This window comes from Triticum urartu, chromosome 1, assembly GCF_003073215.2.
Source record: "Triticum urartu cultivar G1812 chromosome 1, Tu2.1, whole genome shotgun sequence".
NCBI lineage: Eukaryota > Viridiplantae > Streptophyta > Magnoliopsida > Poales > Poaceae > Triticum > Triticum urartu.
Window position 1 is genome coordinate 511616276 of NC_053022.1, and position 24799 is coordinate 511641074.

The 24799-nt window shown below is 49.1% G+C and overlaps 1 pseudogene; it reads left to right on the forward strand.

Moving 5' to 3' along the window:
• Nucleotides 1-1030: 1030 nt before the first annotated feature.
• The window catches only part of LOC125533013, a 69878-nt pseudogene continuing 46109 nt past the window's right edge, over nt 1031-24799 (forward strand).

Genomic DNA, 24799 nt, shown 5'->3' on the forward strand with positions numbered 1-24799 from the left:
AAATCTGATGGCGTTTTTTGATCTCGAAAATTATGAAGTATATAGTATGCAGATGAACATCCTACGTGTAAAACTTAAACCCTCAAACATACATTTCTGGAATTCAAAATATTTGGGTCCTATACTCATGCCCTTGTGATAAAATAAACGTTTCAAAAGCCAGAAGTTAGAGCATCTACAGCCGGGCTCCTCAAACGCCCCCTATATGAGCCCTGCTCCAGTGCTCCCCCTAACCTAATTTCGGAGGGGTATTTTTGTCCCTGCGAATTTGTTTTTTTCCTGGCCAGCCGCAGCCTAGATCCAAGCCCTGTCTAGCCCTGTATAACCCAGACCGTATACGTACAGTACCCTGGTTCGAAAAAAAAACATCGCACGACCCCACGTCCACGTAAGACCTGCCGAATCCAATCATTCATGCGAGCAGCTCCATCAATCTCGCGAGCATTGACGCAACTCCATAAGTCACGTAGTAGATCTCCACCGGCGGCTATCTCATCGCCGGCGATCTCGTCGGACAGCGGGCGCGACAACGTCGTGAATCTCCAACGATCGCGCACAGGTACCGCATCCCGCGTCCCCCCTCTAGTCTCGCTCGCGGCAACATCGAACGAACTGCCGCCGCGCCAGTGGCAGTGGTTAACCTAGGGGAGCGGGTAACCTAGCTACCCGGCGGCGCATGCGATCGTGGATCTTGTTCCGGTAGTGCTGCGCCTCGTGATCTGGGTTCACGTAGCGTCGGTTGCCGTCGGCTGTGCGCACCACCAGTATCGTTATTTGATGTGGCGGCTAACCTAGGTATCCGGCGACAGAGGTAATCACAGATCTAGCTAGGTTTTGAGATCGTGCAATTCCTCGCGATTGAAAGTGATCACGACGGGTGCCGTGGCCATCTTCCTTGCTAAGTTTGGCAGATCTGAACAACCTCGGTTGCGGTTGTTTACATAACATCCGTGATCGTATGCTATGTGTTTTATATATCATCATTGATAATGTTTGCACATGTGATGATACATAATATTGGTTGTAGGAAATGGCGGACGAGGAGTTAACTGATACCATGGTAGACATGGAGTTTGGAGAACTGATGAAAGACTGGATAGAAGATTGGTCAGATGATGAAAATTCAGATCGTGAAGATCGGTCAGAGAATAGGAACGAATGGGACGATCTTAATGTGAGTGGCATTGCCATGTTGTAATTTTTTGGTGGCATCTGACAACATTAAATCTTTGTGTTGAAAATTTATAGATCGATGAGCTTGATGATGATCAGGAAAACAACTCGGAGCTCTCGAATGAAGATTACATTAGTCAGGTACGTAAGTGAAATTTTTTGTTGGAATGCAAATTGAATTTCTTCTGGAATATTATATGATAAGTAATTATGTATTTGTGTTGTATTTTTCAGTTCATTTCCGAATGTCATAATGCGTACGACTATTACGGTGAATCCGACGCGGAGACAGGCCTTAACGACGAATCGTTAGATGCACCTGGTTCTGGGGAGTCCGAGTCATCGGTCATCATGAGTGAGGTATGTGTGTAATCAATGTTCTATGGAAGTAAGTAATGTTAAACCATAGAAATCTGTTTTCATGGCTGTGGTTTGATTGTGTAGGTGACACAAGATGATGGTGCAAAGAATGTCCAAGATACTACCAGTGCAGATGATAAGAGGGATATGTTCATGCAGATAATGGAAATGACCTTTACGTCTCACGATGCTGCGTATGATTTCTACAACAGCTATGCTAGAGATAATGGTTTCAGCATTAGAAAGAATAAGGTCAGGTATAGCAAAACAGAGTCACGTCATATGCGTTATAGGCGGTTTGTTGGTTCAAGACAAGGGAAACGTGACAGCAAGTTGCTAACCGAGGAAGGACACAGCCGTAGGCTCAGAGCCGAGACACGCTGCTTTTGCAAAGTGCACCTGACCGTCAAGCTTGACCAAAAGCGTGGGGTTTGGTATGTTGAAAGTTTTGAGGACAAGCATAGCCATATGTTGGCAGGACCGGACGAGGTACCTTTTCTTTGGTCCCACAGAAAAATCAAAGAGTACCAGAAGCATGAGATAATGTCCATGGGAGCTGCAGGGATTAGAATTCACGACATGATGGATTGCTTCATCAGCAAGCATGTATGGTACGGCGGTGTTGGTTTTACCAGGCATGAAATAAACAACCTTTGCGCCAAGGAGAAGAGGAAGCTGCTTTCAAAAGGTGATGCTGCCACAACCATAAGCATCATGGCCAGTAGGAAACAGAGGGATCCTAGCTTCTTTTTCGAGTACAGGCTAGATAAGGAAGGACATTTGAATAGGATGTTCTGGTGCGACTCCCAGTCTCGTCATGACTATGAGGACTTCGGCGACGTGCTTGTATTTGACAACACGTACAAGATGAACCGCTATGGTATGCCATTCATACCTTTTGTTGGTCTTAATAATCACCGGAAGACCACTGTTTTTGGTTGTGCCATAGTTTCGGACGAGACTGAGGAGACATATGTGTGGCTTCTGCAGACTTTTTTGAGGTCCATGTGTCAAAACATGCCTAAGAGTGTTATCACAGACGCCGACGCTGCGATGATCAAGGCAATTCGCAAAGTCTTGCCAGACGTGTGGCACCGTATATGTACGTGGCACATAGAGAAAAATATGAAGATTCACCTCAGTCACAAGTCCTTGAAGGAGTTCCGAACTCTTCTGTACTACAGCACGTCCACGGCAACGTTTGAGGAGAGATGGCACGCATTTTCCAAAAAATGGCAGTCAGAAAAAACTGTAACATGGTTGAGGCGGATGTATAAGAAGAGGAGACTGTGGGCCGCGGCATATCTAACAGAGGGGTTTTGGCTTGGCATGAAAAGCAACCAGCGGAGTGAAAGCCCGAACTCATGCCTTCACCTCCACCTAGACGGTGAAATGACCCTGGTGGATATGATTTTGCACTATGAGAACGCCGTTGTGCATATCCGTGAAAACGAGGTGCGAGATGACTGCACGGCCTCATAGAGTTTACCGGTGCCAGTTACTAGCTCGAGGGAACTTGAGATAGCTGCTTCTCACGTCTTCACTCCAGCAAACTTCTATATGTTGCAGGATGATCTTAGAAAAATTGACGGCATGGAGATTGTAGAAATTAAGCTGGGAGACGGATCACAGCAGTACATCGTGGCCTGGAAGAATAACTGGAAGCGCCGTTTTTGGGTGGAGTATACACCAGTAAATTCCGTAGAAACTATAAGGTGCAGCTGTAGAAGAATGATTCGAAAGGGTCTACCTTGCAAGCACATATTCCATGTACTGAAGCACTTGAACATATCTGAAATACCAAAGTGTTTAGTTCTTATTCGGTTCACGAAAGAAGCAAGGTTGGGACTGCCCGCGAGGCGCACAATCGATCTGTTGGGATTTGGTTGGAATGGGGCCGGGGAAAGAATGAAATATAGCCAGGTCAGTGTGTTAGCGTCTGAAGCTATGCATGCGGCATGCAAACACCCTGCTTTGTGGGATCAGTTACAGGAGAGTTTGAAGGCTGTGATAGCTAAGAGTCATGAGTATGATCTGCTACAGGAAAATTTGTTGAAGCAAACAAATGACATCAGTAAGTGTGCAGTTGAATATGTGGACGATGGTGAAGGCAACATGATTGAGGTTAAAGATCCTATGAAAGTGTCAAGCAAAGGTGCAACAAAGGAAGATGAGAGCCGCCCTGTCTCGAAAAATGGTAGACCACTCTCTTTTGATGAGTTGAAAACCCGGTGCGGCGCTTGCAAATTGGTAGGACACACTAGACGTAGCAAGAAATGCAAACTAAATCAGAAGTAAGTGTTAGTATGCATTGTGGATTATTAAAGTTTGTATCATTCATTAACTTAGCTTGTCTTCTATCAGGTGCAGAAAAGTGGAGAAGGAACAAGAGTAGAACACTTGCTTCAATTATTTACTGTGTTAATCGGCCGGCTCATACTTTGGCTAAGGTAGCTGTAGGCGCTTGTGTTTCTTTGGTTTGGAGGCTTTGGCCCCCCTAATTGTATCGTTAGTGTATTAGCAGACGAGATCCCAGTCTTTGTTTAAATAAAGTAAGTTGTTTCCCTGTAAAAAAAATCAAAAAAATTCTTTACTATGTAATGACCGGGGCGGGAGGTAGAAAGAATATTATTGTACATTTCCCCTGCCCACGTCCTAAATGCCATTAAATAAGTAACTGTACCACTCTCCTCCCCACCACACACTCACCCACCTCCCACGGGCGCCGGTTCGAACTCCCCTCTTATCCCCACCTACAGTAGATCGAGAATACCCTCGCCGGCGACCGCTGCAGCCGCCTCCATGGAGAGAAGCCTCGGCTGGCAGAGAGCGATGATGGACCTCGCCGGCGATGACGAGGGGTGGCGCGCGCAGTTGACGGAGGTGTGCGGCTGGTTCCCCAGCACAGAGATGTTGGTCAACCACGCGCGTGGCCTCGTCAAAGTCCTCACCGACGCCGAAAGGAAGCGCGCCTTCGCCTACGGCCGCGGCGTCCCGCCGGCTGTCCTACTCGTGTGGGCAATGCGAGAGGCCATGCTGAGCGACTCCCCTGTTCAGCGCGCAAGGTGGTGGATTTACCGCTCCACCACCATGACGCTGTGGCCAGATTCAGAACGCGTTGCGTCGAGGGCGGACCGCGTCGACGTCGAGCTCGCTGTCCCTGTGCCCGTCAGCCCGGACTACCAGGTCCGCCATGTGTCGAAGCCAGTGCTGCCGTTGGGCTCTGACGTCGTGGAGGACGACGTGGAGGAGGTACTGGTCATCCCTGATGACCATGAGGAGGGCGAGGAGGACGATGTGCAGATGGTAGCGCCGGTCGCCGTCGAGGGTGGCAAGACAATGCCCATCGACATCGAGCTCCTTCCCCTCCTCCCTGACATAGTGAAGGTGGAAGAAGAGGAGGTGGCTCAGGATCAGGTGGCGCAGCTGTCCAACACAACGGTGGTCAAGAAGAAGGCTTCTCCGTGTGTGGTGCGCCGCTCACGCCGCCTCAAATTTCCGAAGAAGTGAAGATGGGCACAGTTGCTGAAGGAGGAGGAAACTGCTGATTATCTTAAGTTAGGTATGCTGTTATATGTTTCAGCATATAAGTTAACATTATTTTGGGTTTGATGTTGGTTAGGTATGCTTTTATATGTAAGCGTATAAGTTATGCAATCGATACGGTTTGATCGGGTTCTTTGTGGCTGAAGAACTGAATATCTACTGCTCACCCGAAGTGCCAAGTTCAGTTAAATTTCTGATTATTGAATATGTATTGTTACTTTGCTTCAGTGTTGCATGGAAGCTGCTAGATGTTGCTCCTATGTTGCAACAAGACAATGAACTAGTCTGCTACATAAATTAGTAGTGTTGCTAGGTGATGTGCCCATGTGCATCACATACCAAATATAGAACATGCCAAAAGTGCATTGTCTGTCAAATACAGGACATGCCAAAAGTGCATTGTCTGCCAAATATAGAACATACCAAAAGTGCACTGTCTACCAATCATGATGGCCCCATGTTATTTATGCTGCAATCTTTGTTACACTTTGCCCATAAACTGAATAGCAAATAATTCAGCATCATTTCATCATGTCAATTACAATGATGTCAATAACTTTATGAACAATCTACTTGCTAACTATGACAGCAATCATAATGGCAAGCAGGCCAAGATACAGAAGACCTCCAAATCCTAAAATCCTATCCCTATAGAGCAATATCTCCTTGTGCATCTTAACCATTGCCCTCTTTTCTTTCTCATTCCTTTTAATTTCAGCTTCATATTCTGTAATCTTAGTCTCCAGTTTCTTGTTCTTCATGGCAAGATACTTAATGACTGACTTTGCTTTGCTATCCCACTCCCCATCAACCCATTCAACATACTCAGAAGTGATATCATCCTAAATAAATCATGAGCAATTCAAGTCATTTTATAACTGAACTTGTCGCTGCAAGCGTTAAACACTGAACTTTTTTGCAGCTTGACCGCAATAGCAGTACTAGTTTGAAGATCATGCTCAGTAGACTAACCTGAAACACACATCCCCCGAGTGCGCTGCCAAAATTGTCTGCATCTATGCATACACGGCCACTAGGAGTTTCCTGATGACCACATAGATGGAGCTTGTCATGGCCACAGGTGATGAATTATGGGCGATAATGCTGGGATGTAAAGAACAACGGTAAAGAACTTACCTTTTTGCCACCAAACTGTAGCACTGAAGAAACCCTAGCCGTGGGTTCTCCCGGCCCGCCGCCGCCAACGAAACCCCCGTCCCCTGTTCCACTAGATCCGCCGCCGCTGCCTCCTGTGCCACTGAATCCGGCCCACATGCTTGCAGGACCCAGGGTTCGACCTAACTTGCGGTCACCACCGCTCTTCTCGCCGCAGCCGCCGCCGCCCGACGCCCAACTCGCTGTCATGCTTTCGCCGTCGAGATTTGGAGGCGCAAATAGAGAGGGAGGGCTAGGGATTTACAAAGGGAAATGAGAAAAGGGGAAAGATCGATGTGAACCTGGCAAAACGGGTGGTGTAGCACTGCCGGGAAGATAGCCCGCCTGTGGGGCCCCTGTTGGAGATCGTAGCAGAAAACAAAATTTTTTCCTACGTTTCACCAAGATCAATCTATGGAGTCAACTAGCAACGAGAGGAGAGTGCATCTACATACCCTTGTAGATCGTGCGTGGAAGCGTTCAAGAGAACGGGGATGATGGAGTCGTACTCGCCGTGATCCAAATCACCGATGACCAAGTGACGAACAGACGGCACCTCCGCGTTCAACACACGTACGGAGCGGATGACGTCTCCTCCTTCTTGATCCAGCAAGGGGGGAAGGAGAGGTTGATGAAGATCCAACAGCACGACGGCGTGGTGGTGGATGCAGCAGTGATCGCAGCAGGGCTTCGCCGAGCTTCTGAGAGAGGGAGAGGTGTAGCAGGGGAGAGGGAGGCGCCAAGGCTTGAGGTGTTGCTGCCCTCCCTCCCCCCTCCTTTATATAGGCCCCCTAGGGGGGTGCACCGGCCCTAGGAGATGGGATCTCCTAGGGGGGCGGCGGCCAAGGGGGTGGAGTACCCCCCAAGGCAAGTGGAGGCGCCCCCTCCCCTAGGGTTCCCAACCCTAGGCGCATGGGGGGCCCAAGGGGGGGGGGCGCACCAGCCCACTATGGGCTGGTTCCCCTCCCCACTTCAGCCCATGGGGCCCTCCGCGATGGGTGGCCCCACCCGGTGGACCCCCAGGACCCATCCGGTGGTCCCGATACAATACCGGTGACCCCGAAACTTTCCTGATGGCCGAAACTACACTTCCTATATATAATTATTCACCTCTGGACAATTCCGGAACTCCTCGTGACGTCCAGGATCTCATCCGGGACTCCGAACAACTTTCGGATTACTGCATACTCATATCTATACAACCCTAGCGTCACCGAACCTTAAGTGTGTAGACCCTACGGGTTCGGGAGACAAGCAGACATGACCGAGACGACTCTCCGGTCAATAACCAATAGCAGGATCTGGATACCCATGTTGGCTCCCACATGCTCCTCGATGATCTCATCGGATGAACCACGATGTCGAGGACCTAATCAATCCCGTACTCAATCCCCTTTGTCAATCGGTACGTTACTTGCCCAAGACTCGATCGTCGGTATCCCAATACCTTGTTCAGTCTCGTTACCGGCAAGTCACTTTACTCGTACTGTAATGCATGATCCCGTGATCAACCACTTGATCACATTGAGCTCTTTATGATGATGCATTACCGAGTGGGCCCAGAGATACCTCTCCGTCATACGGAGTGACAAATCCCAGTCTCGATTTGTGCCAACCCAACAGACACTTTCGGAGATACCCGTAGTGCACCTTTATAGTCACCCAGTTACGTTGTGACGTTTGGCACACCCAAGGCACTCCTACGGTATCCGGGAATTGCACAATCTCATGGTCTAAGGAAATGATACTTGACATCCAGAAAAGCTACAGCAAACGAACTACACAATCTTTGTGCTATGCTTAGGTTTGGGTCTAGTCCATCACATCATTCTCCTAATGATGTGATCCCGTTATCAATGACATCCCCATGTCCATAGCCAGGAAACCATGACTATCTGTTGATCAACGAGCTAGTTAACTAGAGGCTCACTAGGGACACACTGTGGTCTATGTATTCACACATGTATTACGATTTCCGGATAATATAATTATAGCATGAATAATAGACAATTATCATGAACAAGGAAATATAATAATCATTTTATTATTGCCTCTAGGGCATATTTCCAACAGTCTCCTACTTGCACTAGAGTCAATCATCTAGTTACATTGTGATGAATCGAACACCCATGGAATTCTGGTGTTGATCATGTTTTTCTCTAGGGAGAGGTTTAGTCAACGGATCTGCTACATTCAGGTCCGTATGTACTTTACAAATCTCTATGTCTCCATTTTGAACACTTTCATGAATGGAGTTGAAGCGACGCTTGATATGCCTGGTCTTCCTGTGAAACCTGGGCTCCTTGGCAAGGGCAATAGCTCCAGTGTTGTCACAGAAGAGAGTCATCGGGCCCGACGCATTGGGTACGACTCCTAGGTCGGTAATGAACTCCTTCACCCAGACTGCTTCGTGTGCTGCCTCCGAGGCTGCCATGTACTCCGCTTCACATGTAGATCCTGCCACAACGCTTTGCTTGCAACTGCACCAGCTTACTGCCCCACCATTCAAAATATACACGTATCCGGTTTGTGACTTAGAGTCATCCAGATCTGTGTCGAAGCTAGCATCGACGAAACCCTTTACGACGAGCTCTTCATCACCTTCATAAACGAGAAACATTTCCTTAGTCCTTTTGTGACGCCCCCGATTTAATCGTACACTAATCATACACGCAAACGTGCACGATCAAGATCAAGGACTCACGGGAAGATATCACAACACAACTCTACAAATAAAATAAGTCATACAAGCATCATATTACAAGCCAGGGGCCTCGAGGGCTCGAATACAAGAGCTCGATCATAGACGAGTCAGCGGAAGCAACAATATCTGAGTACAGACATAAGTTAAACAAGTTTTCCTTAAGAAGGCTAGCACAAACTGGGATACAGATCGAAAGAGGCGCAGGCCTCCTGCCTGGGATCCTCCTAAACTACTCCTGGTCGTCGTCAGCGGGCAGCACGTACTAGTAGGCACCTCCGGTGTAGTAGGAGTCGTCGTCGAAGGTGGCGTCTGGCTCCTGGGATCCAACATCTGGTTGCGACAACCAGGTAGAAGGGATAGGGGGAAAAGAGGGAGAAAGCAACCGTGAGTACTCATGCAAGCAAGGAGCTATACTACATATGTATGCATTGGTATCAAATGGAATAAGGGTATCATATGTGGACTGAACTGCAGAAAGCCGGGATAAGGGGGATAGCTAGTCCTTTCGAAGACTACGCTTCTGGCAGCCTCCGTCTTGCAGCATGTAGAAGAGAGTAGACTGAAGTCCTCCAAGTAGCATCGCATAGCATAATCCTAACCGATGATCCTCCCCTCGTCGCCCTGTGAGAGAGCGATCACCGGTTGTATCTGGCACTTGGAAGGGTGTGTTTTATTAAGTATCCGGTTCTAGTTGTCATAAGGTCAAGGTACAACTCCAAATCATCCTGTTACCGAAGATCACGGCTATTCGAATAGATTAACTTCCCTGCAGGGGTGCACCACATACCCCAACACGCTCGATCCCATTTGGCCGGACACACTTTCCTGGGTCATGCCCGGCCTCGGAAGATCAACACGTCGCAGCCCCACCTAGGCACAACAGAGAGGTCAGCACGCCGGTCTAAACCTAAGCGCACAGGGGTCTGGGCCCATCGCCCTTAGCACACCTGCATGTTGCGAACGCGGCCGAAAGCAGACCTAGCCTAGTGGCCTTCCAGTCCAATCCGGCGCGTGCCACTCAGTCGCTGACGTCACGAAGGCTTCGGCTGATACCACGACGCCGGGATACCCATAACTACTCCCGCGTAGATGGTTAGTGCGTATAGACCAATTGGCCAGACTTAGATCAAATACCCAGATCTCGTTAAGCGTGTTAAGTATCCGCGAACGCCGACCAGGGCCAGGCCCACCTCTCTCCTAGGTGGTCGGAACCTGCCCTGCCGCTCCGCCTCAAAACTCCACTCGCGGGTGCTCCTCAAGCCGACCCGTCTTTAGTCACCACATGTATCATGTATAAAGTATATAGTATATACCCGTGATCAACTCCCGAGTGATCACGGCCCGATAGTATAGCATGGCAGACGGACAAGGATGTAGGGCCACAGATGGAAATACTAGCATCCTATACTAAGCAAGTAGGATTGCAGGTAAAGGTATCAACAGTAGTAGCAAGGACAGGCTATGCATCAGTATAGGATTAACGGGAAGCAGTAACATGCTACACTACTCTAATGCAAGCAGTATAGAGAAGAGTAGGCGATATCTGGTGATCAAAGGGGGGGCTTGCCTGGTTGCTCTGGCAAGAGAGAGGGGTCGTCAACTCCGTAGTCGGACTGGGTAGCAGCGGCGTCGGTCTCGGTGTCTAGCGGAAGAAGAGGGGGGAAGAAACAATGAATATAATGCAAACAGATGCATAACGATGCATGACAAGACAAGTAACGGTGCTAGGGGTGCCCTAACGCGGTATTAGGTGATACCGGTGAAGGGGGATAACATCCGGGAAAATATCCCTGGTGTTTCGCGTTTTCGGACAGATGAACCGGAGGTGAAATGTTGCAGGTTCACTATGCTAGGGACACGTGGCGGACGAACGGGCTGCGTATCCGAATTCGTCTCGTCGTTCTGAGCAACTTTCATGTACAAAGTTTTTCCATCCGAGCTACGGTTTATTTTATATTAATTTTAAAAGATTCAAATCATTTTTAGGATTTATTTATTTAATTTAATCAACATTATCCAGAATAGTGTCTGCTGACGTCAGCATGACGTCAGTAGTTGACTTGGTCAACCTGACAGGTGGGTCCCGTTCGTCATACTCTGTTTTAATTAACTAACAGTTAATTAGGTTAATTAGTGATTAGGTTAATCTAATTATAATTAATTAACCTAATTAATCCCTTAATTAATTATCAATTAATTAAATTTTATTATTATTATTATTTTCTCTTTTTTTTGAATCGTTCTGGGCGTGGGGCCCCCTGTCATTGGCCCAGAGGGGCTTTGCGGGTGCCGGGTGTCGGGCACCAGCCCGAGCGGTTCGGGCGTGCGGGTGAACCCGACGACGGGCCCCGCGGGCGTGGCCGAAGCCTGAGCGGCGACCAGCGCGCGGGGGCGGCATGGCGAGGCCCCCAGGCCGCAGCGGCAACAACCGAGGGCGGGGTGCGCGAACTGCGACGGCGGAGGTGGTGTTCAGGGGCAGAGCAGAGCTCCGGGGCGCACGACCGTCGGCGACGAGGCGAGCAAGGGCGTGGTCGTGCATAGTCCTGGTGAGGCGGGGCGGTGCGGGGTCGACGGCGACCAACAGGGACGCGACCACGGTGAGCGCGCACGGGAAGGAGGCCGCGAGCGTGCCCGCAGGCGAGGCGCAGGGCGCGGCCACGCACCGGGCGCGGACACGACCAACAGGGGCAGGCCCGTGGCGGAGGCTTCGTGACGAGCATGGGGAAGGGGCGGTGACCGGCGAGGCGGTGTGCGTGCGCGCGAGGCGACACAGAGGAGGAGGGGAAAAGGCGGCTGCTCACGGCGGGAAGTAGGGACTAGGCAGCGGGCGTGAGGAGGGCGACGGGGACGAGCGACGTGGTGGTGGCGACGGGCGTCGGGGTGACTTCGGGGCTCGGCAATGGAGTGGCGGTGGGCGTCCAGCGAGGCGACGCCGTGGAGGAGGACGAAGGCGCGGCGGAAGGAAAACGCGAGGAGGAGGCCGGAGGTTGGTGCTCGGCGCCGGCGGGCGGCGACTGTCTCCGGGCGCGGGCGCTCCGAGAGGAGGGGAGCGAGTAGCGAGGGGAAGTGGGGGTCTTCGCCCCGATCCAGATTGGATCGGGAGGGGGGAAGAGGGAGTGGCGGCGTGGGGGACGCTCCCCAGTTTCTGACCAGTTGGATAATATCCGGACCGAAGAGTGGACGCTCCCCAGTTTCTGACCAGTTCAGAGGGGTTCGACACTTTCGTCCATATAGCACTTCGAAGGGGGACATCTTCAGACTAGCTTGATAGCTATTATTATAAGAGAACTCGGCATATGGAAGAGATTCCTCCCATTTCTTGCCGAATGAGATTACACAAGCTCGAAGCATGTCTTCGAGAACTTGGTTGACACGTTCAACTTGCCCTTGTGACTGCGGATGAAACGCAGTACTGAAAGATAAGAGTCCCCATAGCTTCTTGGAAACTTGCCCAGAATCTTGAAGTGAATAAGCTGCCACGGTCTGAACTGATAACCAGTGGGATACCGTGAAGTGAAACAATTCTGGCCATGTAGAGAGTAGCAAGCTGACTAGCCGTGATTGTCTCTTTGACCGCCAGAAAATGGGCAACTTTGGAAAGCCGGTCAATGACGACAAGAATAGCATCATTACCTTTCTGCGATTTGGGAAAACCAGTGACGAAGTCCATTTCAACATGGTCCCATTTCCATTCAGGAATAGAGATAGGTTGCAGAGTTCCAGCAGGCCTTTGATGCTCTGCTTTGATTCGGCGACAAATGTCACACTCAGCAACATAACGAGCAATGTCCTGCTTCATATTAGACCACCAGAATCTTTGACGAATATCCTGATACATCTTTGTACTACCAGGATGGATGGACAGAGGCGTATCATGAGCTTCTTGCATAACCCTTTTAGTCTTATCCAGGTTTTTCTTCGAACATGGTACCACTAAGCGGCCTTTGAAATACAAGGCGCCATCGTCGCTGATCGTGAAGAATGAGGGCTTCCCCTTTTTAGGTCGCGCTTAATCTTGAGGACTTCATCGTCACATTTCTGTATCCATTTGATGGTGTCCACAAGATCTGGTTTCGCAACCAGGGTATTGAGAGAACCCTTGGAAACAACATGGAGGTTCTGTTTGGGGAAACCTTCGGGAGGGGGAGCGAGTGATCCCGGAGGAACAATATGGAGGTTCAGCCTTCTAAATTCTTCGGTAAGGAGGGCTGAACTTTGTGGACCTGGAGGTGGTTGCAGTAAGACTTGCGGCTCAAGGCATCAGCCATTACATTAGCCTTGCCGGGGGTATAGGATATATCCACGTCAAAGTCTGCAACAGTCTCCATCCATCTTTGCTGGCGTAGGTTCAAATCTGGCTGAGTAAACAGATACTTCAGACTTTGATGGTCGGTGAAGATCTCGCAACGATTACCGAGAAGGTAATGTCGCCACTGCTTCAGTGCATGAATGACAGCAGCAAGCTCGAGGTCGTGAACTGGGTAGTTTTCTTCGTGAGGGCGCAATTGACAAGAGGCATAAGCAATCACTCTGCGCTCTTGCATTAGGACACAGCCTAATCCTTGACGGGAAGCGTCGCAGTAAATGACGAAGTCCTTCTTAGTATCAGGTGGAGCAAGTACGGGGGCAGAAGTCAACTTGTCTTTGAGCGCCTGGAAACTTTCCTGACACTTGTCTGTCCAGTCGAACTTGACACCCTTATGCAACAGATTAGTCAGGGGCCTGGCAATCTTGGAGAAGTTCTCGACGAATCAGCGGCAATAGCTGGCGAGACCGAGAAAACTTCGGACTTGCTTCACATTCTTCGGAGGAGTCCAATCGAGATAGCCTGAACTCGTTCAGGGTTGACGGCAATACCATCCTTGGAGATGACATGCCCAAGATAGGTTACTTCGGGGAGCCAGAATTCACACTTGGAATACTTAGCATACAGCTGATGCTCCCGAAGCTTTTCCAGCACAAGACGAAGATGTTCAGCATGTTCCTCCTTGTTCTTGGAAAATACAAGGATATCGTCCAAATAAACCACGACGAACTTGTCAGGTAATCCATGAATATATAGTTCATCAGACGAGAGAAGGTGGCTGGAGCATTCGTTAAGCCGAATGACATGACGGTGTACTCGTATGATCCATACCGAGTCACGAAGGCGGTTTTTGGGATGTCCTCTTCACGAACACGGATCTGGTGGTAACCCAACCTCAAGTCGAGTTTGGAGAACACTGATGAGCCAGCCAGTTGATCATAAAGATCATTGATCCGAGGAAGAGGGTATTTATTCTGAATGGTAGCTTAGTTTATAGGACGGTAGTCTTGGACCAATCGGTTTGTCCCATCCTTCTTCCTAACAATGAGAGAAGGTGCCCCAAGGAGAGCAACTTGGGCGAATGAAACCTTTGACAAGAGATTTGTCGATTTCCTCCTTAAGCTCAATGAGTTCATGCGGCGGCATCTTATAGGGTCGTTTAGCTATAGGGGTGGTGCCGGGTTTCAAGTCGATGATGAATTCGACAGCTCTAGCAGGGGGAATCCCTGGAAGTTCTTCTGGGAAGACGTCTTGGAATTCACGAACGACGGGAATGTTTTCAATGCCCTCGAGTGGTGCAGCGTTCAACGCATTCAAGGCATAAAGTCGTGCCTCGGCGTTCTGAACTAGATGAGCTTGGTAAGCTATTATTTCGAGAAGGGTGTAGCAGATGGACGACCTTAGTGGCGCAAACTATAGAAGCAGTATGCGCTTTCAACCAATCCATTCCCAGAATGAGGTCGATGCTACAGGACTTTAGTACGATGGGAGGCCAAGGAATTCCAGTCCTTCAATTTCAACGGGAACGTTGTGACTAACCATAGAGGTTTGACACTGGCCCGCAGGGGTGTGTACCACAATCGCAGTGTTCATCTCTTCGTATTTAATGCCATGCATGAATGCAAACTCAGCTGATATGAATGAATGTGATGCTCCTGTATCAAATAAAACAGATGCTGGTACTGAATTTACGAGGAGTGTACCCATCACGGTAGCAGGCTGGTCTAGAACTTCATTGAGATCAACATGGTTGGCATGAACACGACCATAAGACTGGGCACTGTTGTTGCGAGGCTGGTTGCTTCCACGGCCAGTTGCTGGAAGGGCCAGTTGATTCTGTTTCTGGTTGCATTCCCTAGCACGGTGCCCTGGTTGTCCACACCTGAAGCACAAACCATTCTCGGGAGTAGGAACAGGAGCTTGGGGTGGTGGAGCTGGAAGCCTTGGCTGCCTAGTTGGAGCCGTAGGCAGACGAGGTGCAGCATAGGACTGCCTTGGGGCAGGTGCATTCGGCTGGTACATGCTGTTGGGAATCCATATCTTGCGCTTCTGCGAGGACGGGCCCGAAGATGAGCCCGTGTCACGGCTGCGCTGTGAGAGCTCTGGTATTCCTGCAGACCAGTTTCGACATTGATGGCTTTGTTCACCAGAGTGGCGAAATCAGCAAAATCATGCACTAGAAGTGCGAGTTTGATGTCAGCTTGAAGGCCATCCCGGAACTTCTCCTGTCTGCGTGCATCAGTTGCAATGTCCTCTTCAGCATAGCGGGACAAGTCCAGAAAACTCCCGCTGATAAGCTTCCACAGTTTTGTTGCCTTGGGTGAGGTTGCGGAACTCACGCTTCTTCCGGTCCATAACTCCCTGAGGATGAAGCGAGCACGGAAGGCAGCTTGGAAGTCTGGCCAGGTGATGATTGTTCCAGCTGGCAGAGTACGCCTGTGGCTGTCCCACCATTGAGCTGCGGGTCCCTTCAGGAAGAAGGAAGCAAAGGTGACATAGCTGGCAAGGGCTACATCAGCAGACTCCATCTCATAGGTGATGTCACGGAGCCAGTCATCAGCATCCAGAGGCTGAGTTGAGCTGCGGTACACGGTAGTGGTTGAGGCGCATGAAATCCTGCAGAGTCACTTGGGGTTGGCTGCTGGTTCATATTGGGGCGAGGAAAACTGAGCCATAATATTCTCCATGAACTGACGATTCAGCTCAAACTGTTGCATCATCCCAGCCATGTACTCAGGTGGTGGTGGGGCGTTGCCACCACGACCACGACCACCTGGTCTAACCATCCTGCTAATATATAACAGGGGTAGTTCAGCATTGAGAAATTTGCAAAGACAAGAATCATTCATGATGAAACATGCACAACGAAAGCAGCACGATAAATACTACATAGTAGTCGGCATATCTTACAAAAGAGATCATGCATAGAGTTCATTACACAGAGTTCGGTACACAGGCTAAGACATCATAGGCGGCACACAGGCTCACGGCGAATGCATCTAACACTAACAAGCAAGTCTACATCAGTCCCATGCGGTATTGCGGAGGTAGGTGTAGCCCGACAGCTGGTAGTGACGCGAAGGGAAGACTTCCACGCGAGTAGCCTGGGGTCCGCGGATACTCTGGTGCGGAACCCGATGCGCAGGTGGCAGGAGAGGACCCAATGCAGGAGAGTAGCCTCCCACATCTGGCCAGCCGACGCCCTGGGGCATCACGGTCCGGGCAGGGTAGATCGCAGAACGCGACAGATCACCAGAGCGGACAGAGGGGTGCAACAGCGTCAGAGCACGATACAGGTGCTGACGGGTGGTGTACAGCTCGTGGCGAAGAGCTCGGTTAGCTCTATCCAGCCCATCAGCATGCAGAACCAGGTTCTGATGGTAGAAGCTCTCGGGTGACAGTGGAGTAGGCAGCAGTGTAGTATCCCTCCGCACCAACATCGGATGCGATAGCAATGTGCCTGAAGGGGGAGGTATCCAACTCCTGATACTCTCCTCGAAGACGTGTCAGAGCAACATAAGCAGCATCGTGGACCGCCATGTCGATGGTCACTCCAACACCATGAGCAGTGTGCAGCACGGTAGTGGAGTCATACTCCCGAGAGTAGAGGTGGACGATGGCACGGTACTGCTCCTGGTTGAAGTCCTAATACTCCTCATAGACGGTGTACTCAGGGTGCCAGCGATAACCCAGATAGGTCATCATCTCAACCAACACAACAGGTGATCCTGAGGCACCAATGGCCGTCGTGTGGCGCACGACCTGCCTCGTGGGTTCCATATGAAAACACAAATGTTTTCACAGGAGTCAAATGACAATGTGGATAATGTTAAAATACAATTCTAAAGAATAACTAGGGCTTATCCAACTTTGGGGTGAATGTCGTAACGGGATCCTAGTGTCAGAGTTAGTAAATTCGTTTAACCCGAGTAGAAGAGAGTTCAGAGTCCCAGAGTAAAGGTCGAGGAGTAAAAGATCCTAGTACCACCCGATGGAGACGTGGGCCCGTAAGGCACACAACCAAATTAGTAAAAGTTTTTGCAATGTCTAGACTCGACTTCGGCCAAGGAGTGTGGAAGGGGGTTTCACGTTTTCGGACAGATGAACCGGAGGTGAAATGTTGCAGGTTCACTATGCTAGGGACAGTGGCGGACGAACGGGCTGCGTATCCGAGTTCGTCTCGTCGTTCTGAGCAATTTTCATGTTGAAAATATTTTAATCCGAGTTACAGATTAAAAGATATGATTTTCTAAAGATTTTATTAATTTCTGGAATTTAATTAATTATTTAAATTAATTCGAAAAACAGATTAATGACATCAGCATGATGTCATGCTGACATCAGCAGTCAACTCTGTTGACTTGGTCAACCTGACCAGTGGGTCCAGTGGGACCCACCTGTCATACACTGTTTATGTTAATTAGGGTTTAATTAACCTAATTAATTCCTTAATTAATTAATAATAATTAATTTTATTATTATTATTATTTTCTCTTTTTTTTGAATCGTTCTGGGCGTGGGGCCCCCTGTCATTGGCCCAGAGGGGCTTTGCGGGTGCCGGGTGTCGGGCACCACCCGAGCGGTTCGGGCGTGCGGGCGAACCCGACGACGGGCGCCGCGGGCGTGGCCGAAGCCTGAGCGGCGACCAGCGCGCGGGGGCGGCATGGCGAGGCCCCTAGGCCGCAGCGGCAACAACCGAGGGCGGGGTGCGCGAACTGCGACGGCGGAGGTGGTGTTCAGGGGCAGCAGAGCTCCGGGGCGCACGACCGTCGGCGACGAGGCGAGCAAGGGCGTGGCAGTGCATAGTCCTGGTGAGGCGGGGCGGTGCGGGGTCGATGGCGACCAACAGGGACGCGACCACGGTGAGCGCGCACGGAGGTTGGTGCTCGGCGCCGGCGGGCGGCGACTGTCTCCGGGCGCGGGCGCTCCGAGAGGAGGGGAGCGAGTAGCGAGGGGAAGTGGGGGTCTTCGCCCCGATCCAGATTGGATCGGGAGGGGGGAAGAGGGAGTGGCGGCGTGGGGGGTGGGTTTGGGTGGTAGGGTTAGTGGGGGGGTGGGGTGGCCTAATAGGCCCTGGGGAGGTGCGGGGTGGGCCGGCGTGGTCGGCTGAGCCGACTGGGCCAAGGGGCCCAGTGGGGGGGGACTTGTGGCCTGCTGGGCCGAAGCCCAGGGGGCAAGGGGGGGGGTTCTCCTTTTCTTTTTCTTTTTTTTGGTTTTGTTTTCTGTTTTTTTTGTGTTTTCTTTCTCTTATTTATTTTATGTTCTGTTTTATTTCATTTTCAATCATTTAGACATTCTATAAAATATGTTTGCTGCACTATAATTACCTATGCCATTTTTGGCACAGCCCGAACATTTTAGTTTAATATTTTGAAAACTTTTATAATTTAACTTTATTTTAATGTTTGAATTTGACTCGGTTTTGGACTAACGGTAGATTATCAATAGTAACCGGGGTGACGTGGCATGATTATCGTTGGATTACTGTAGCTTGATTACCCGGGCGTTACACCTTTTCAGGTACTTCAGGATATTTTTGACCGCTGTCCAGTGTTCCATGCCGGGATTACTTTGGTACCTTCCTACGGAACTCACGGCAAGGTTTACATCAGGTCTGGTACACAGCATAGCATACATGATAGACCCTATGGCCGAGGCATAGGGGACGATACTCATCTTTTCTCTATCTTCTGCCGTGGTCGGGCATTGAGCCAAGCTCAATCTCGTACCTTGCAATACAGGCAAGAACCCCTTCTTTGACTGATCCATTTTGAACTTCTTCAATATCTTGTCAAGGTACGTACTCTGTGAAAGACCAATGAGGCGTCTCGATCTATCTCTATAGATCTTGATGCCTAATATATAAGCAGCTTCTCCAAGGTCCTTCATTGAAAAACACTTGTTCAAATAGGACTTTATGCTTTCCAAGAATTCTATATCATTTCCCATCAACAGTATGTCATCCACATACAATATGAGAAATGCTACAAAGCTCCCACTCACTTTCTTGTAAATGCAGGCTTCTCCATAAGTCTGCATAAACCCAAACTCTTTGATCATCTCATCAAAGCGAATGTTCCAACTCCGAGATGCTTGCACCAGCCCATAAATTAAGCATTGGAGCTTGCACACCTTGTCAGCATTCTTATTATCGACAAAACCTTCCAGCTGCATCATATACAATTCTTCCTTAAGGAAACCATTAAGGAATGCCGTTTTGACGTCCATTTGCCATATCTCATAATCATAGAATGCGGCAATTGCTAACATGATTCGGACAGACTTCAGCTTCGCTACGGGTGAGAAAGTCTCATCGTAGTCAACCCCTTGAACTTGTCGATAACCCTTAGCGACAAGCCGAGCTTTATAGACGGTCACATTACCATCCGCGTCTGTCTTCTTCTTAAAGATCCATTTATTTTCTATGGCTCGCCGATCAACGGGCAAGTCAGTCAAAGTCCATACTTTGTTTTCATACATGGATCCCATCTCGGATTTCATGGCTTCCAGCCATTTGTCGGAATCCGGGCCCGCCATCGCTTCTTCATAGTTCGAAGGTTCACCGTTGTCTAACAACATGATTTCCAAGACAGGGTTGCCGTACCACTCTGGTGCGGAACGTGTCCTTGTGGACCTATGAAGTTCAGTAGCAACTTGATCTGAAGTTTCATGATCATCATCAACAACTTCCTCTCTAGTCAGTGCAGGCACCTCAGGAACATTTTCTTGAGCTGCGCCACTTACCGGTTCAAGAGGTAATACTTCATCAAGTTCTACCTTCCTCCCACTTATTTCTTTCGAGAGAAACTCTTTCTCTAGAAAGGACCCATTCTTGGCAACAAAGATCTTGCCTTCGGATCTGAGGTAGAAGGTATACCCAACAATTTCTTTAGGGTATCCTATGAAGACGCATTTTTCCGACTTGGGTTCGAGCTTTTCAGGTTGAAGTTTCTTGACATAAGCATCGCATCCCCAAACTTTTAGAAACGATAGCTTAGGTTTCTTCCCAAACCATAATTCATACGGTGTCGTCTCAACGGATCTCGACGGAGCCATATTTAAAGTGAATGCGGCAGTCTCTAAAGCATAGCCCCAAAATGATAGCGGTAAATCGGTAAGAGACATCATAGATCGCACCATATCTAATAGAGTGCGATTACGATGTTCGGACACACCATTACGCTGAGGTGTTCCAGGCGGCGTGAGTTGTGAAACTATTCCACATTTTCTTAAGTGTGTGCCAAATTCGTGACTCAAGTATTCTCCCCCACGATCTGATCGCAAGAACTTGATTTTCCTGTCACGTTGATTCTCAACCTCACTCTGAAATTCCTTGAACTTTTCAAAGGTCTCAGACTTGTGTTTCATTAAGTAGACATACCCATATCTACTCAAGTCATCAGTGAGGGTGAGAACATAACGGTAGCCACCGCGAGCCTCAACACTCATTGGACCACACACATCTGTATGTATGATTTCCAATAAGTTGGTTGCTCGCTCTATTGTTCCTGAGAATGGAGTCTTGGTCATTTTACCCATGAGGCATGGTTCGCACGTGTCAAATGATTCGTAATCAAGAGACTCTAAAAGTCCATCTGCATGGAGCTTCTTCATGCGTTTGACACCTATGTGACCAAGGCGGCAGTGCCACAAGTATGTGGGACTATCATTATCAACCTTACATCTTTTGGTATTCACACTATGAATATGTGTAGCATTACGCTCGAGATTCATTAAGAATAAACCATTCACCATCGGAGCATGACCATAAAACATATCTCTCATATAAATAGAACAACCATTATTCTCGGATTTAAATGAGTAGCCATCTCGTATTAAACGAGATCCTGATAGAATGTTCATGCTCAAAGCTGGCACTAAATAACAATTATTGAGGTTTAAAACTAATCCCGTAGGTAAATGTAGAGGTAGCGTGCCGACGGCGATCACATCGACCTTGGAACCATTCTCGACACGCATCGTCACCTCGTCCTTCGCCAGTCTCCGCTTATTTCACAGCTCCTGCTTTGAGTTACAAATGTGAGCAACCGCACCGGTATCAAATACCGAGGAGCTACTACGAGTACTGGTAAGGTACACATCAATTACATGTATATCACATATACCTTTTGTGATGCCGGCCTTCTTGTCCGCTAAGTATTTGGGGCAGTTCCGCTTCCAGTGACCACTTCCCTTGCAATAAAAGCACTTAGTCTCGGGCTTGGGTCCATTCTTTGGCTTCTTCCCAGCAGCTTGCTTACCGGGCGCGGCAACTCCCTTGTCGTCCTTCTTGAAGTTCTTCTTACCCTTGCCTTTCTTGAACTTAGTGGTTTTATTCACCATCAACACTTGATGTTCCTTTTTGACTTCTACCTCTGCTGATTTCAGCATTGCAAATACTTCAGGAATGGTCTTTTCCATCCCGTGCATATTGAAGTTCATCACAAAGCTCTTGTAGCTTGGTGGAAGCGACTGAAGGATTCTGTCAATGACCGCGTCATCCGGGAGATTAACTCCCAGCTGAGTCAAGCGGTTATGCAACCCAGACATTTTGAGTATGTGCTCACTGACAGAACTATTTTCCTCCATCTTACAACTGAAGAACTTGTCGGAGACTTCATATCTCTCGACCCGGGCATGAGCTTGGAAAACCATTTTCAGCTCTTCGAACATCTCATATGCTCCGTGTCACTCAAAACGCTTTTGGAGCCCCGGTTCTAAGCTGTAAAGCATGCCGCACTGAACGAGGGAGTAATCATCAGCACGTGTCTGCCAAGCGTTCATAACGTCTTGGTTCTGTGGGACGGGTGCGTCACCTAGCGGTGCTTCTAGGACATAATCTTTCTTGGTAGCTATGAGGATAATCCTCAGGTTCCGGACCCAGTTCGTATAGTTGCTGCCATCGTCTTTCAGCTTGGTTTTCTCTAGGAACGCGTTGAAGTTGAGGACAACGTTGGCCATTTGATCTACAAGACATATTGTAAAGATTTTAGACTAAGTTCATGATAATTAAGTTCATCTAATCAAATTATTCAATGAACTCCCACTTAGATAAACATCCCTCCAGTCATCTAAGTATAACATGATCCGAGTTGACTAGGCCGTGTCCGATCATCACGTGAGACGGACTAGTCAACATCGGTGAACATCTTCATGTTGATCGTATCTTCTATACAACTCATGCTCGACCTTTCGGTCTTCTGTGTTCCGAGGCCATGTCTGTACATGCTAGGCTCGTCAAGTCAACCTAAGTGTATTGCGTGTGTAAATCTGTCTTACACCCGTTGTATGTGAACGTTGGAATCTATCACACCCAATCATCACGTGGTGCTTCGAAACAACAAACTGTCGCAATGGCGCGCAGTTAGGGGGAACACTTTCTTGAAATTATTATGAGGGATCATCTTATTTACTACCGTCATTCTAAGTAAACAAGATGCAAAAACATGATAAACATCACATGCAATCAAATAATAAGTGACATGATATGGCCAATATCATATAGCTCCTTTGATCTCCATCTTGGGGCTCCATGATCATCTTGTCACCGGCATGACACCATGATCTCCATCATCATGATCTCCATCATCGTGTCTTCTTGAAGTTGTCTCGTCATCTATTGCTTCTACTACTATGGCTAACGCTTTAGCAATAAAGTAAAGTAAATTACATGACGTTTATGTTGACACGCAGGTCATAAATAAATAAAGACAACTCCTATGGCTCCTGCCGGTTGTCATACTCATCGACATGCAAGTCGTGATTCCTATTACAAGAACATGATCAATCTCATACATCACATATATCATTCATCATTCATCACAACCTTTGGCCATATCACATCACAAAACACTTGCTGCAAAAACAAGTTAGACGTCCTCTAATTGTTGTTGCAAGTTTTTATGTGGCTGCTATAGGTTTCTAGCAAGAACGTTTCTTACCTACACCAAAACCACAACGTGAATTGCCAATTTATATTTACCCTTCATAAGGACCCTGTTCATCGAATCCGATCCGACTAAAGTGGGAGAGACAGGCACCCGCCAATCACCTTATGCAAGTAGTGCATGTCAGTCGGTGGAACCGGTCTCACGTAAGCGTACGTGTAAGGTTGGTCCGGGCCGCTTCATCCCACGATGCCGCCGAATAAAGATAAGACTAGTAACAGCAAGCAAATTGACAATATCGACGCCCACAACTACTTTGTGTTCTACTTGTGCATAGTAACTACGCATAGACCTAGCTCATGATGCCATTGTTGGAGATCGTAGCAGAAAACAAAAAAATTTCCTACGTTTCACCAAGATCAATCTATGGAGTCAACTAGCAACGAGAGGAGAGTGCATCTACATACCCTTGTAGATCGCGCGCGGAAGCGTTCAAGAGAACGGGGATGATGGAGTCATAGTCGCCGTGATCCAAATCACCGATGACCAAGGGCCAAACAGACGGCACCTCCGCGTTCAACACACGTACGGAGCGGATGACGTCTCCTCCTTCTTGATCCAGCAAGGGGGGAAGGAGAGCTTGATGAAGATCCAGCAGCACGACGACGTGGTGGTGGATGCAGCAGTGATCGCAGCAGGGCTTCGCCGAGCTTCTGCGAGAGAGAGAGGTGTAGCAGGGGAGAGGGAGGCGCCAAGGCTTGAGGTGTTGCTGCCCTCCCTCCCCCTCCTTTATAGAGGCCCCCTAGGGGGGTGCACCGGCCCTAGGAGATGGGATCTCCTAGGGGGGCGACGGCCAAGGGGGTGGAGTACCCCCCAAGGCAAGTGGAGGCGCGCCCTCCCCTAGGGTTCCCAACCCTAGGCGCATGGGGGGCCCAAGGGGGGGCGCACCAGACCACTATGGGCTGGTTCCCCTCCCCACTTCAGCCCATGGGGCCCTCCGGGATGGGTGGCCCCACCCGGTGGACCCCCGGGACCCATCCGGTGGTCCCGGTACAATACCGGTGACCCCGAAACTTTCCCGATGGCACGGCTACACTTCCTATATATAATTCTTCACCTCCGGACAATTCCGGAACTCCTCGTGACGTCCAGGATCTCATCCGGGACTTCGAACAACTTTTGGATTACTGCATACTCATATCTATACAACCCTAGCGTCACCGAACCTTAAGTGTGTAGACCCTACGGGTTTGGGAGACAAGCAGACATGACCGAGACAACTCTCTGGTCAATAACCAACAGCGGGATCTGGATACCATGTTGGCTCCCACATGCTCCTCGATGATCTCATCGGATGAACCACGATGTCGAGGACCTAATCAATCCCGTACTCAATCCCCTTTGTCAATCGGTACGTTACTTGCCCAAGACTCGATCGTCGGTATCCCAATACCTTGTTCAGTCTCGTTACCGGCAAGTCACTTTACTCGTACTGTAATGCATGATCCCGTGATCAACCACTTGATCACATTGAGCTCTTTATGATGATGCATTACCGAGTGGGCCCAGAGATACCTCTCCGTCATACGGAGTGACAAATCCCAGTCTCGATTTGTGCCAACCCAACAGACACTTTCGGATATACCTGTAATGTACCTTTATAGTCAC